We start from the raw sequence: 13,814 nt of genomic DNA, 5'->3' as shown, positions 1-13,814 counted from the left end.
CCTCAGTCTCTGCTCTGTGTGCAAACCACTGAGCCTGGAGCTGCTCCTGTTGGGATCCAGCATTTCCAGTGCCTGGGGCTCTCACCCCAAACCAGGTGTGGTTGACAGCAGTGCTTTATTTGTGGGGTTATGGCATGAGCTGATGCAATCCCTGCTCAGCCCCTGCTGGAGCCGCTGGGACTGTCCTGGTGCCCTGTGCCAGTGCCCTGTGCCAGTGCCCGGCAGTGCCACCGAGTGCCCTCAATTCCTCATGTGTCTGAAAAAGCCACTTAACCCTCTTTGGAGACACCTGCCCAGGCCCTGCACTCAGGGTGAGCTCAGGCCACAGCGAGAGAAGCTGCACCTCAGAGGCTGGAAGTGAGGAGGAGCCACGGGGCTGTGGGAGCTGGGGAAGGGCCAAGGAGGATGTGGCTGTGAACCAACATCCCGTGGGTGTCCAGCCTGTGGGTTCTCATCCTGTGGGTACCCATCCTGTGGTTCTCATCCCATGGCTGCTCATCCTGGAGATGCCCATCCCCTGGGTTCTCATCCTGTGGGTTCTCATCCCATAGGTGCCCATCCTGTGGGTTCTCATCCCATGGCTGCCTATCCCATGGGTGCCCATCCCATGGGTGCCCATCCTGTGGGTGCCCATCCCGTGGACAAACAGGTTCAGCGATGGGAGAGTTGGCACCGTGGGCTGTTTGCCAGCAGGGTCAGGATGGTTGGAGTTCTGGAGGCAGTGGGAATCTCTGGTGGGATGGGGAAGGGACCATTGGGATGGAGGGCACTGGCAGATGTGGCTGCTCCTCTCCCATGGGAACTGTTGTTATTTACCAGCTGGTTGTGTAAGTCCTGCAGGGAAATTCCCCCCAGGAAAAACTGCTCAGTATTTCCCACCCTGAGCATCCAAGTCAGAGCAGGAGAGCTGACTCCAGGGTGTGTCTGAGCAACAGCCCCGGGAAGAGCCCCCAACTCCACACCAGCCCCTTGGCTCCATTTGAGGATGAAGGTGGAAAAGTGTCAGCACCAGGACAGGCCCTCGGGCTGGGTCACAAACGCTCGTGGTGGTGGCACCTGGACCCCAGGACAGGGCCAGGCTCTGCCACCCTGCCGGGGCCGGGCAGGAGGCACAGGACAGAGCTGCTGGCTGGGATGCAGGGCAGCCTCTCCCCGCCTGCTCTGATGTTTTATTAAACTGCAATTAGAGCGTAGACGAGCCAAGGCAGCTATTAATAGCCGAGGGAGATGAGCTGACTCAGGCTCTGCTGCTGCAAACCTGGCCCAGGGCTCTGCAGGAGGGAGGGAAGGAGGGAGGGAGGGATGGGTGCTGGTCCCCCTCAGACCCCACGAGGTGATGGTGCTGCAGGACTCTCCCTGCCCTTCCCGTGGCCAAGGACAGGCCACAAACAGGGACAGGGCAGCTCCCGACTCCCCTCCCTCCTGCCCCTCACAGTGAGGTTTTTTTCAGAGGATCACAAAGCTATAAATACAGCAGTGCCAGTGGCCTTTAATCCTGGTTCAAGAGCAATCTGACACTCCTGCTCTGCTTCCCAGCCCTTATTTTGGGACACTGGCACCGGGCAGGGGCACTGCCAGTCATTTTCCATGGGTTCACTCGATCCCTTTCCTCCTTTCCCAGTGGAACCACTGCAGGTCCAGCCTCAAGGATGCCCCTGGGCTTCCCCCCAGCCCCTGTCCCCGTGGGCAGGAGGATGTTCTGCTGACAGGGAGGATTTGCAGCATGTCCAGACTGCCAAACACTTGGTGTTATTTTTACCCGGCTCCACTTGGGGTATAAATAGTGCCGAGGCCATTCCACGCTGCTGACCGAGAAATGTCCCCCAGAAACAGGCCAGGCACGGAGGAAATGCCACCTGGAATGTGGTCACCCCGAGGTCACCCTGCCCTGGCTGCAGTGGGGGATCCCCACGGGGGACAATAACAGAGCCCTGGTGCCCCTGCTCTCCATGGGCCCCCCAAAAAACACAGAGCCCCCCCTGAGCTCCATGGCCAGGCAGCTCTTTGCTCTCAGAGCTGGGCTGGGGGGTCTGGGGGTGTTGTGAGCACAAAGCCCATCCAGACCATGCAGGGGGTTAATTTTACATCAAATCTCTCTAGGGCTGACTCTCTCCATCCATCACCCCTGTGAGGGCAGGCCCGGGGGGGCTGAAAGGACAGCAGGGACAGGGGTGACACATCACCCAGTCACCTCCTGGGAAAAACCTCCTGGAGATTTTCCAGCCTGTCCTGTTATTTATGGCTCAGGATCAAGCAGCTGCTCCCGGCAGGGTTTGCCCCACAGCCCGTTTGTTCCCCATGTAGGGAAACTTCTCATCAGGTGGAGTGAAATGCTGGGGGAAAAAATCCTGCAATGCTTTGGCAGGGGCCTGACCTTGCCCTGTGGAAATGAGCCCCTCGGAGAAGGGCTCTGTGAGAGGCTTTGGATGCCTGACAGGAGCAGCACGAGGCTGTAGGAGCGCTTTTGTATAGCTCTGCTTCCTTGTGAGACCCAGACTGGTGTTTTCCTTTCCACTTGGCCAAGGATTTTCCCATAATTGTGCTATTTTTGTGAAGGTCTCAGACAGACTTGCAGGGCCCCTCCCAGCCCAGCGCAGGGTCAGAGGGGCTGGAGGGCTCAGCACTGGCACGGGGCTCTGCCAGGGGCTGTGGTGCTGGAGGGCTCAGCCCTGGCACAGGGCTCTGCCAGGGGCTGTGGTGCTGGAGGGCTCAGCGCTGGCACGGGGCTCTGCCAAGCCTCTTTGCTGGCAGATGCCTCACCCAGCCCCAGTGGGGCTCCTGCTCAGTCCCTGCCTCACAGGGGTGGCTTTTCAGGAGTCTCCTGCCTGGAGGTGAACCTTGGTGCAGTCCTGCATGAGCCAGGATGCCCTGGGGGAAGCTCTGCAGCCACAGAACGGGGGTGCAGCCAAAACTCCCCCTCTGGGGACACAAAAAGTAACACCTCACTGTCAATATTCATTTCTAGCTCACAGAGCAGGGCCCTTTATCTCCCCAGGGCAGCTCCTCAGCACCCTAATCCCTGCTGAGAGGTGCCCCAGGAGTGATGCTGAGGTGACCCTGAGGAGGTACCAGCTGTGCCCAGCCCCAGGCATTCCTCATTTTCCTGGGGCTGTATTTTTGCTGGGAGGGACCTTCATCTGGAGTGTTGGTGCTGCTGGAATCTCAGACATGGTTTGTTGCTCAGTTTTGTCTCCTGCTCCTGGTGTTGTGGCAGGTCAGTGGGAAGGAACCAGGAGGGAGAAGGTTGTCCAGGGGAGGAAATGCAATGGCTGAAGTGATGAGTCTCTGTTGTCTTTAATTTGGGGTCAGATTTCTGCCTGAATGCAGCATTTGGGGGGTTATGGAGCTGCTGTGTCTCTGTGTGCCCCGTTTGAGGGGCTGCAGGAGGAGGGACTGTCAATGCAAATCCTTCTGCAGGCCTGGGGAGGTGAATTTACTCAAACACTGAATCCTGGTGGGAATGAGCTCCCAGGAGCTGCCAGCAGCAGGATGGCTCTGCTGTTGGTGCCAGGGCCAGCAGCAAGGCAGGGATAATGCCCTTCATCAAATCCCAGCCATGCCACGTGTGGGGTTTCTGGGTGTCACTGGCTGTGTGGCCCTTCCCAGCCTGGCTGGTGCTGGTGGGTGCTGGGGAAGGTGGAGTTGTTGAGCTCCTCCTGGGTGTCAGCAGGTCTTTGCTCTGGGGATCCATCCCACACAAGGGGCTGTTCCCCCCTCGATCCCTCCCCTGGTCCTGATGGCCTCAGACACTTAGGGAGCTCCTCTGGCTCTGTTTGCCGACAGCAGGAGCAGAGGAGCTCAGCTGGAGGGCTCTGCATGGTATCCCCAAAAACTCCTGAGAAAGTCCCTTGTGCCAAACCTGGATTTCCCCCAAATACGGAGTGTTCAGCCCAAACTGGGCTCTTGTGCTCCTTGAACCAGCCTTGCACCAGGCCAGGCTTTCCCTGGTTGGTTTCTGGGAGCTGCTGCCACCAGTGCCCAGCCCAGCCCAGCTCTGAACATCCCCCTGTGCATCCCAGTTCCCAATCCAAAACAATCTGGGGGCCAGCAGAGGAAAAGCCCACCCTTGCTGGAGGTGGGTGACTGATGGGGACAGGGCTCCTTTTGGATTAGTTGCCTGCAAACAAGGAAAGCTATTTTGAACCAGAGGCTGGGAATGTTGGAGCTAATCCCAGGTGGAAGCTGATTAAGGGCTTGGGGAGGGGAGATTTGGAGCAGATCCTGGTGGCACAGGGAGCTCAGCCACGTCCCATGGCAGCTTCCACAGCTCTGCCTGCCCAAACCACCCTGCTCACCACGGGGTGACAGCAGGTGAAGCTCAGCCAGGCCTTTCCCAAGGTGTTGGAGGGGATTTCATCCCACAAACTCTCACCAAGGAGCTTAATCCTGCCCTTTGGCAGCTGTTGGTGCTGGGGAGGGCAGAGCTCTGTGCTGCTTCCAGGCTGGTGAGCAGAGGAGGCACCTTTGTGAGTCCTGCAGCTCCACATCCCCATGGCAGGGAGTGCCTTTGCCCTGCTGTATCCAAGGGGAATATTTAGATTTTGGCCACCATTTTCAGGGTTTGGGACATTTGTTTCTGTGGAGATGCACAGGCTGGACTGGGTGAGCTCTGCTCTGTCCTGCAGGTGCCCCGAGGGGGCAGTGACTGTGCCAGGGACCAAAGGGCACAGGATTTGGGTGGGATAAAGGGGATCCACCAGCCATGGAACTTGCTGTGGAGATACAGCTTTCCCTGGGGAAGGTGCTCTATGGCTCATTCCCATTCCCATGGGTCTCCACTCTACTTTGCCAGGCATGGAGATGTCACATGTGACACCCCTCTGGCACAGGAGGGTGGCAAAAAAGCAGCCATGGGGGATCTTCCCAAACCCCCCGAGGTGGGCAGGGCCCTGCAGACCAGGGTGAGCCCCTGAGGAGCAGCACTTGGGCTCTCCTGAGTTCAATATTTGTTTTTCACCCACCCTGCCCTTGCCCAGTGGCTGCACAGCCGTGACCCAACAACAGCCCCTTGTCTGGGGCTCGTGGCTCTGCAAGAACACGACCCAGGGAAGAGATTGCAGGTCCTGTGTGTTGCAGCTCAGGAAACCAGGGGACTTCCTGCCCACAGGAATGCTGAATTCTTCCCCAACATGCAGGAATGCTGAATTCTTCCCCAACCCCCTGCCCAGACCCCCTGAGCACCCCTGGCTGGGCAAACAGGGAGCAGGAGCAGCACTGAGCACACAGCCCCAGGTGCAAACACAGCAGCCTTTCCTCTCCAGCACGATATTCATTCACCTCTCTGGTCACTCCTGAACTGAACACACTTGTGAGGAATTGCTTCCATTCAGTCCTCCCTCACTTCTCCCACCCTGTGTGCCCACAGCAGCAGCACTGTGGCCAAGCCTGTTCAGGGGTCCCTGTGCTGCTGCACACCAAGCCCACCTCAGATTGAGCCTTGTGTCTCCTCACGGGCTTTCAGTGCTCAGAGCATTTCTGAGGCTGAGCCCTTCCTGCCCCAGGAGCCCCAGAGTGCCCCTGTCTGGGATTGTTCTTTTAGGGGGGTTTCCATCCCTCCTGCAGCACAGCAAGGAGGAGCAAGTCTGTGTTTGCACTGGGATGAGCATAAAAAGTGTGAAAAATTTTGAAAAAATGGGTCTTCATCAACTTCCCCATGAGATGAGGTGCCTGGAGGGTTGAAAGGAAACAGATAAATTCTATATTCAGAGAATCTCAGGATGGTTTGGGTTGGAGAAAGCTCGTCCAGTCCCACCCCCTGCCATGGGCAGGGACACCTCCCACCAGCCCAGGTTGCTCCAAGCCCTGTCCAACCTGGCCTTGGACACTCCCAGGGATGGGGCAGCCACAGCTTCTCTGGGCACCTGTGCCAGGGCCTGCCCACCCTCACAGGCTCCACTGGGCTGTACTGAGGAGTCCAGGAAGGGCACAATGGTTCATCGTGCCCAGCCCTGACAGGGAGACAAGGATGTGCTTTTAGGTGCCAAAAGTGCTCTGAGCTTCATATGCTCCATTGTGCTAAACCCCAAGATTCTTACCCCAAAAAACCTCCATAATCCAAGCAGTCCAAGCACTCCGAGTGCCTGTGAACACGTGCAAGGATCAGGGTGCACAGCAGCTGGCAGGGAGCAGGTCTGGCTCAAACACAGCAGAACACACAGTGCTCGGGCTGAAGATGTTAAACCTTTGGCTAAGCTAAAAAAGGAGAGTGAATAACGGGTTTCATGTGCTCAGGAAACCTCCACGTTGGGTGAGATCAGGAACCATTAGTGAGGATGGTCAGGGATTCTTCTCCAAACAAGGGGATTGCAATCCCATAAACAGCATCACTTCAAACATTCAATAGCTCACCCAGCACCCAGGGAAGCTCCAAACACTTGTGGTTGATGTAAAGGTGGATGGATGGAAAATAATTAGGGCCCTCACAGTTCCACAAAGCTTATTTTTCTAATCCACATTGTCCTCGAGCCATTATGGATTTAACAGGTTTGTTCTGCACTAATGGGGGTGGCATTGCCAAATTCCAGTCGTGCTTGGGGACCTGCCTTCTCCAGCTTTGTTCCTAGGATTTAAAGGATAGAGACAAGGCTTTGTTGAGTTTTTTTTCAGAATATGCTCACTTCTATTTTTCACAGAGCTAAAATCTGCTTGCTTTATAGATTAGGGTTTTTTGACATCAAATTGCATCAAAAACCCAGCAAAACCTGTAAGTTAATATAACTAGGATGGAGAGTTAGTGCAGATTTTTATTAGGAGGAGCATCAGTGGCTCTCAAATGTGAATTAACCCTTAGAACACCATTAACCACGAGTGTGGTGATACCAATTTTATGGGGAGCAAAGAGGTGGGGCAGCTCATTCACCAAGCCATGAATGTCTGTTTGCAGGCACCTTCCCAGATCAGCCACTCATCACCCTGAGCATCTCCTTGTTTGCTGCTGAGCTGCAGATCCCAGCGCTGAGTTTCAGGAGTGTCTGCCCTGGTCGGGCACTCAGCACAGCCAGGATGGACTCAAGCTGCACAATTTGCATTCAGAGCTGTGTGGGTTTAGGGTTTTAGCTTGCCTGTTATAGAAATAAGGAACAGATGGGATTTGCAGGCCTGGTGCAGACTCCACACTTCTTGTAAGGTCAGTGTTGTTTAAGTCCAACCAGATTCCCAGTCGGATTCACTCCTGCCTCTCCCTGCCTGACTGAGGCATCAACACCAGCACAAACTGTCCCCAGGGCTGGAACCACCAAAGCATGAGGATGGTCTGTGTACCTTGGAAAAGAAACATTACTGCTGGTTCTGCAAGGCATGTGGAATTAGTGGCAATTGGGAACATTTGTAGTCAGGGCCAGAAAGGTCCTCAACACACAGTTATACATCAGAGTTCCCATATTTTTAGAACTTTACTGCTGAGAACTGTACCATGTTTGTTTTTCATCTAATAAGGGTTCTGTGAGACACATGGAAGGGCAGGGCTTGATGGATCCTTGGAAATTCACACAAAAACAGCATCTTGCCTCTGTTTCTTGGGGACACCACTCCTCAGGCCAGACCTGGCAGACGCATTCCAAGGGAAGCCATGGCTCCCTCATCCATCCAAATCAAGCCTGGATATCCTCCCTTTGGAAGCATCACCTCAGCTGAACAAAGTACTAAATTTAGTAGGGAAATAACGGGCTCAAACTGCACTTTTCAGAAGGTTTGATTCCAGTATCTCATGGCCCTGTGTGGCTTTCAGACCTAAAGATCATTTAAAATAAGGCTGTTGAGCCTCTGTGGTGGTGCAGAACTGCCTGTGCTTTGCTCCTGTGTGTCTCTCACCAGTAATTCCTTGGAAAGGAGAATTTCCTGAAGGGATTCCACTTGTTCCTGACAGCCAGTGGAGGTGGTTTCAGCTGGAAAAAGGATTTGCAGACGGGCGTTGTCTCCGGTGCTGCTCAGCTCATACTCACACCAACAGATTGCCAGGCTGTGGGCAAAATAAAGAGCTGCTGTTCCCAGGCGTGTGTTCAGCAGCCCTGCTGCCTTTGCCAGGGGTGCAGGGGGCTGGAGCTTCCACCAGGAAAACGCTGGGATGCTGGCTGAACACAGGCAAGGGCAGTGCCTGGGGACTCCGATGCTGCAGGGAATCAAGAGCTAAGGAGGGCAAATGCTCTATCTATAAAGGCTTCCAGCCTAATGTGGGATTAGAGGAAAGAAAATGGACTGCACATTAAAATTCATGAAGGAGTACAATTTAAGATCCATGAATAACGGGGGCCACAATTATGCAGGACTGGGGATTTGGATTTGTTTTTGTTTTTTTTCCAGAGCTGCTGGAAGAAGTGAAGTCATTCCCAGGACATTTGTGGCTGCCACATGCTCTGCCCTTGTCACTGCGGTCACACAGCTGATGGCACCAAAAGGTTAAACACAGGGACAAGAGGAAATGGGGAAATGCAACCCCTGGTCTGCAGATTCACAGACAAAACAGGAGGGTTTTCCTGTGGTCCTTGCCCCTGGATCTCAAGGCTCAGTCTGGTAAGGAGAAGTTTTAGTGTTTGCTGGGTCCAGGCAGATGTCCCAAGTGGGTGATGTGACACTTGGGTGTGAACACCCCCTGTGATTCCTGTCCCTTGGTGAGGAATGTGCTGGAGCCCAGCCCTGCAGAACGAGCCGACCCCAGAGGGGTGTATGGGGTGAGTCCATTGCTGGGATGTGTGACAGCACCCATGGCAAGGGAGAGGAGCATTTCATACCTGCTTTTGTCCTCTTAATTCAGCTACATGAAACTCAGGGCCTTCGAAACAGGGCTGGGGGAGGAAATCCCAGGTGAGGGTTGAACTACAGTCCGTGGTGAGGGCCCTGGGAAGAGGAGGAAGGCAACAGACACCCCCAGTGCATCACTAATTGCAGGAGAGCATCACGGAGATCAGGCTTTTCTTAGTGCCTCATCACGAGAAAAGCTCATGCCAGGGGTTAATTCTTCACCCCCTGTTCCTGTCCATGAGGACAGAGGTTGGAAAGTCAGCTGCTGTTATTCTATGGTCTTAATATAGAACAAAAGAGTAGTATTTTGTCCTAGATTTAACAGCTGGGGAAATAAAACTACTTTGGGTGGCAGGAGATGCTGTCACATACAAAAGGACAATTACAGGCCAGTTTAGGGTGTCTGCTTATTTTACAGTCATGGAAATACATTTAAATCACAGCTACGGTGCACTCTAATGGGATGTAGAGCTTGAGTGAATTATTGATTGTTTTTCACATTTGATAAGGAAGTCAGAAGAGAAATGATGTCTAATATACAGAAATAGATTAGAAGTCTCCCGTGGGTTGTAACAGAAGTGCAAGCATGAGAAGGCCTTAAAATAGCCACAGCTTTCACTACCAGAGGTCCAAAAGGCCATGAATTAAGGAAATACTTCAGGTGGGGATTCAGTGGGATGGGTGTGGTTCATGCCCCATGGATTTTTTTCCCCCTGCTTGCTCTCAGGAGTTGGTGCCCATCAGCTGCCTTCCTTCAGCTCCTTGGGCAAGCGTAGAAAGGAAATGTTCCAATTTAACAGGAAAATCTCAGACACCATTTGAAGATTTAGGTATCCTCCAATCTACCCTTCCCCAGTCTCCGGGGAGACTGTTCCCATGCCATTCTGCATTTATATTTCTGGAGAGATAATTTCACTGATCCAAGGGCTGCTTGGAGGATTTAAGCTGTAAAAGCTTTTTTTAAACCACGGAGAGTGGTTTAAAATCTTGGTTAGAGGCTTTGTATGAGCGTGACTGACCTGTTTCCAACCCTGAGCTCCTCACCTGTCCGGGTCGTGCCTGTGGCTGACAGACAGATGGATGGACAGCCCGTGCTCTGTGTGAGAATGCAAACAGCTGAGCCAAAGCTTAATCCTCCCGCAGCCCTGACCTTTTTATTCATGCCTGCACCTGGCAGGAGCAGCGATCATGGCTGTGGCCTCGCAGGCAGCTGCAGAAAGCACTGGAGTTTAATTTAAGAAGGGTGGTGCAGTGGAACCTGAGGGGGGTGAGCTGAAGAAACCTCTTGGTAGCCCCTCACAGGGCAGATTCAGAGAGCAAACAGGCAGCGTGTCAGTGAGCAGGGCAGGTGTCGTGGCTGCTGCAGGGGTGGCTGTGCAGGCACGTTTGCAGAACTGGGGCACAGAGCCCCGAACCTGCGGGTGGCTCAGGCAGGGCAGGGCAGGGCTGTGCAGCCGCAGCTCCAGGAATGGGAATGGGAATGGGAATGGGACAGGCTGCAGTGTCAGGGCTGTCTGGCCAACAGCACGAGCAGCTGCTGGAGCGTTTCTGTGCCCCTTCGTGCCGGTGGGAGCCCAGGGAGCTCAGCCTGAGGAGCCTCTGCAGGGGCTGTGTCGGCACAGCGCTGCAGTCGAGACATGCTCTCAGCACACACTGAGCTGCAAATCCTCTCCCAGCAGGGAAATAGCCGTGTTTTATCCTAGCAGAGAGATTCCCAGCCTGGATGTGGCCATACACTGTCCCTGGCTCCCTGCAGAACAAACCAGCCTGATGCCAGGATTGTATTTCTGCAGTTCTTTTGAGCAGAAAGCTGGGAGTGCACTCAGGAGTGACCTGGCTCTCCTGGTACAAGGCTGCACTGTGGAAATTCCTGTTTTCCATGGAGCCACACACAAGGAAAATCTATCCATTATATAAGAGGAAGGCTATGGCATCTGGTTCTGCCATCAAAAAGAGGCAATTTTTAAGAAGCAGAGCAAGATTTGAAATAAAACTTGTCGATTTCTGAATGTTTGATAGCAAGGCACTGTAAGACAGCAGATGGAGGTGTGAAAGGGGGTTTGGTTTTTTTCTGTCTAACACCTCCTTTCTCCAGCACTCTTCCTGTGTTTTAAGAATAACACTCCTTCAATAATGACTCACAGGCAGTGCCACAAAAATCCTGGCTGTCAGAGGAACTGCTGGTTGTCTGACAGGAGTGCAGCTTGCAGGGAACACTAGTTTGTTCTGTCTCCACTGAAATCACAGCCTGGGGATGGTTCTTGCAGAAAGTGGCCCTACTTAGAGATTCCAGGCACAAGGCAATGATCTGTCTTCCCTTGCTCAATGTGATTTATAGATGTGGTTTTCTTCCTGGGCACCAAGGGATGCCATGTTTGTCATGGATTGGGCCCTGTTTTCCAGAGCAAGGAGGTGAAAATTCCCTAGGAAGTCAGGCCTCACTCTTGGGAAGATGGATAAACCCGTGGTGTACCAGTAGGGACTGGAATATTCCCCATATCCTGCCAGATCTCTGCTAATCAGAAGACAAAAGATCTCCTCTGCTCAGAAGGGAATAAAGGCATCCTCAGGGATAATCCAGTAGAAGAAGCTGGCAGAGCTACAGCCCTCTCTCACCTCCTGGAATTCGCAGTGTTGTTGGAAGCTGAACCTTAGGAAAAGAGCAATTTCAGACTTCCTGGCTGGCCTGGAGGCAACAGTGCTCCCCTGTTCTGCTGTCTGAGAGGCTGCAGGGGGAGAAACACATTTTTTCAGTTACTGGAGCAGGGAACTGTACTGGGATTTCTGGGTCCTTCCCCCAGCTCTGCCTTTGATTTGTGGTGTGTGCAGATCCCTTAATTTGTTTCTGTTCTCCCCATCTGTGAAAGTGAGATAAGATCACAGGGGAATTGTAAAGTGTGATTCATTAATGTTTATTAGACAGAGGGAAATCCTTCAATGAATGGCACAGTATTCCAGCAGGACAAAGTTCAAGACTGCAAAGAGGTCGATTAAACCCAAATCTGCTATTCCCAGCCTAGGAGGACATAAAAAGGAGAACTGAAAAACCTTACCTAGGCCTCTGTCTGCCAAGAGCAGTGTGTGATTTAAATAAAGTCAAGCAGACTGTGCACATGTGAGCACGTACACCCTCAAATACATGTCTGCTAAAATCTTTAAGCCCTTTGTAAATGTACACCAGAAAGTGCAGTCAGGGTGTGTTTGAAGTTTCCAGTGTGTATGTGATCACCACTAACTGAGAGCTACCAGTGGCAATATGGTGAGGCAATAAATGTGGTGTTTTCCATGCAGGGATGGAACACATCCCCTGTGGTCCTGAGGGAACAGAGCTATGGGTGGGTTAAAGGAATTTTTCTTGGTTGTGGTACTGCAGTGAAACAGATCACAGAATCACAGAGTATTCTGAGTTGGAAGGGACCCACAAGGATCATCGAGTCCAACTCTGATGTTGTCTTTTCTCTGTAAGGAAGGGCAAAGCCCCAGCATATCTGGGGCATTTTACAGTGCCAGTCTGCTGACACACTAAACAAATATTTATAGGTTAGACACAGCTGAAGGTGGCAGCTTTGGAGAACATCTTCTATCAGAGTGTACATTCCTGGTGAGGAAATATTCCTGCCATTCATTGTGCCAGGGGTGAAAACAGGTGATTTGTGATAAGCAGAGTCAGTGGGTGGCCTGAATTCCCTCCTGGTGTGACTCCAAACTTACAGTGTGATTCTTGTCACTGACGAGAGGGTGGAACAACATTCCCAGGCTGTGCGAGGGAGGCGAACTCAGAACACAGCCCAAAAGTCGCGCTCTGGTGCAGACGGGGTTTGGGAGCAGCGGCCAGACAAGGGCTGGGCTGAGCCTGGTGTGTGTTGGGCGTTCGGCGCTTGCCACCTGCAGGTGTGATGGGAAGGCACAGGCGGTGCCGAGGGGCGGGCAGAGCACCCAATTCCTCCGGCACGGGCAGTTCTGGTGGGATTGATGTCGGCAAGACTGGGATTTAGTCGGACATAGCCAGGTGGGGGTTGGTCTCTTCTCCCAGGCACTCAGCAATAGGACAAGGGGGCACGATGGGCTCAAGCTCTGCCAGAGGAAATGAAGTTGGAGAGCAGCAAAAACTTTGCAGAGAGAGTGCTCAGGGATTGGAATGGGCTGCCCAGAGAGGGGGTGGATTCCCCATCCCTGGAGGTTTTTCAGCTGAGCTTGGCCGTGGCACTGAGTGCCATGATCTGGTAAAGGGACTGGAGTTGGACCAAGGGTTGGACTCGATGGTCTTGGAGGTCTTTTCCAACCCAATCCATTCTATGATTCTATGATTTGTTACCTGGCGTGTAACAAATCGAGAATGACCCCCAGAGACACTGGTTATTTATTCCAGAGCTGGGTGGAATCCCACAAATCCAGCACTCAAACTATCAAAACTTTTTGCTATTGATACACTGTAGCAAACAAAGGAATTAGTGTTCATTGGCTGGAAGTTACATAGTTCGCTCATTAATTAGTGTTTAATCTTCTATTGGTTAATGACTCTCTCGCTTCTCCTGCTAATTAGTCCCTGTGCTCGCTCTTTCTCTTCTTTTGGGTCGGTGGGTTTCTGGGGTCTATGATTTGGTGGTTTCAGATGTCCCCCTGCCAGAATTATCCAGTTGGAGCTGATTTCTGCAGGTACTGAGTTGGCTTTGTTACTGTCCTCCTTACCTTGGGAGTTTTGTCAGATAAATTCTGCCTTCCTTGTGTCCACTATCAGTGGACATTTTCTTCTTCCAAGCTTTGCTACCCCTGCCCAGGTCTGAGCTCACTGAGGCACGTCCAGCCCTAAACTTTGAACAAGGCAATTCTAATTCTACCAACAAGTTGGTTTTCTTTCTAACACCTGGAAATACTTAGAGCTTAAATTTTGCCAGAAAATACATCTCGCAGCCTGGCCTAGCGGGCGGTGTCGCTGCCCACGGGGCAGGACGATCTTTAAGGTAATTCCAGCTCTGAATATTCTGTGATTTCGGGATTTTATGAACTTACCGCTTCGGAGGCTCCGTGAGGGGCGGAGGGGGCGGGGCCTGGGGTGGGAGAGGCCTGAGGGGCGGGGC

The sequence above is a fragment of the Pithys albifrons genome, chromosome 21 (genome assembly GCF_047495875.1).
Source record: "Pithys albifrons albifrons isolate INPA30051 chromosome 21, PitAlb_v1, whole genome shotgun sequence".
Classification (NCBI taxonomy): domain Eukaryota; kingdom Metazoa; phylum Chordata; class Aves; order Passeriformes; family Thamnophilidae; genus Pithys; species Pithys albifrons.
This window is presented reverse-complemented; position numbering follows the sequence as displayed.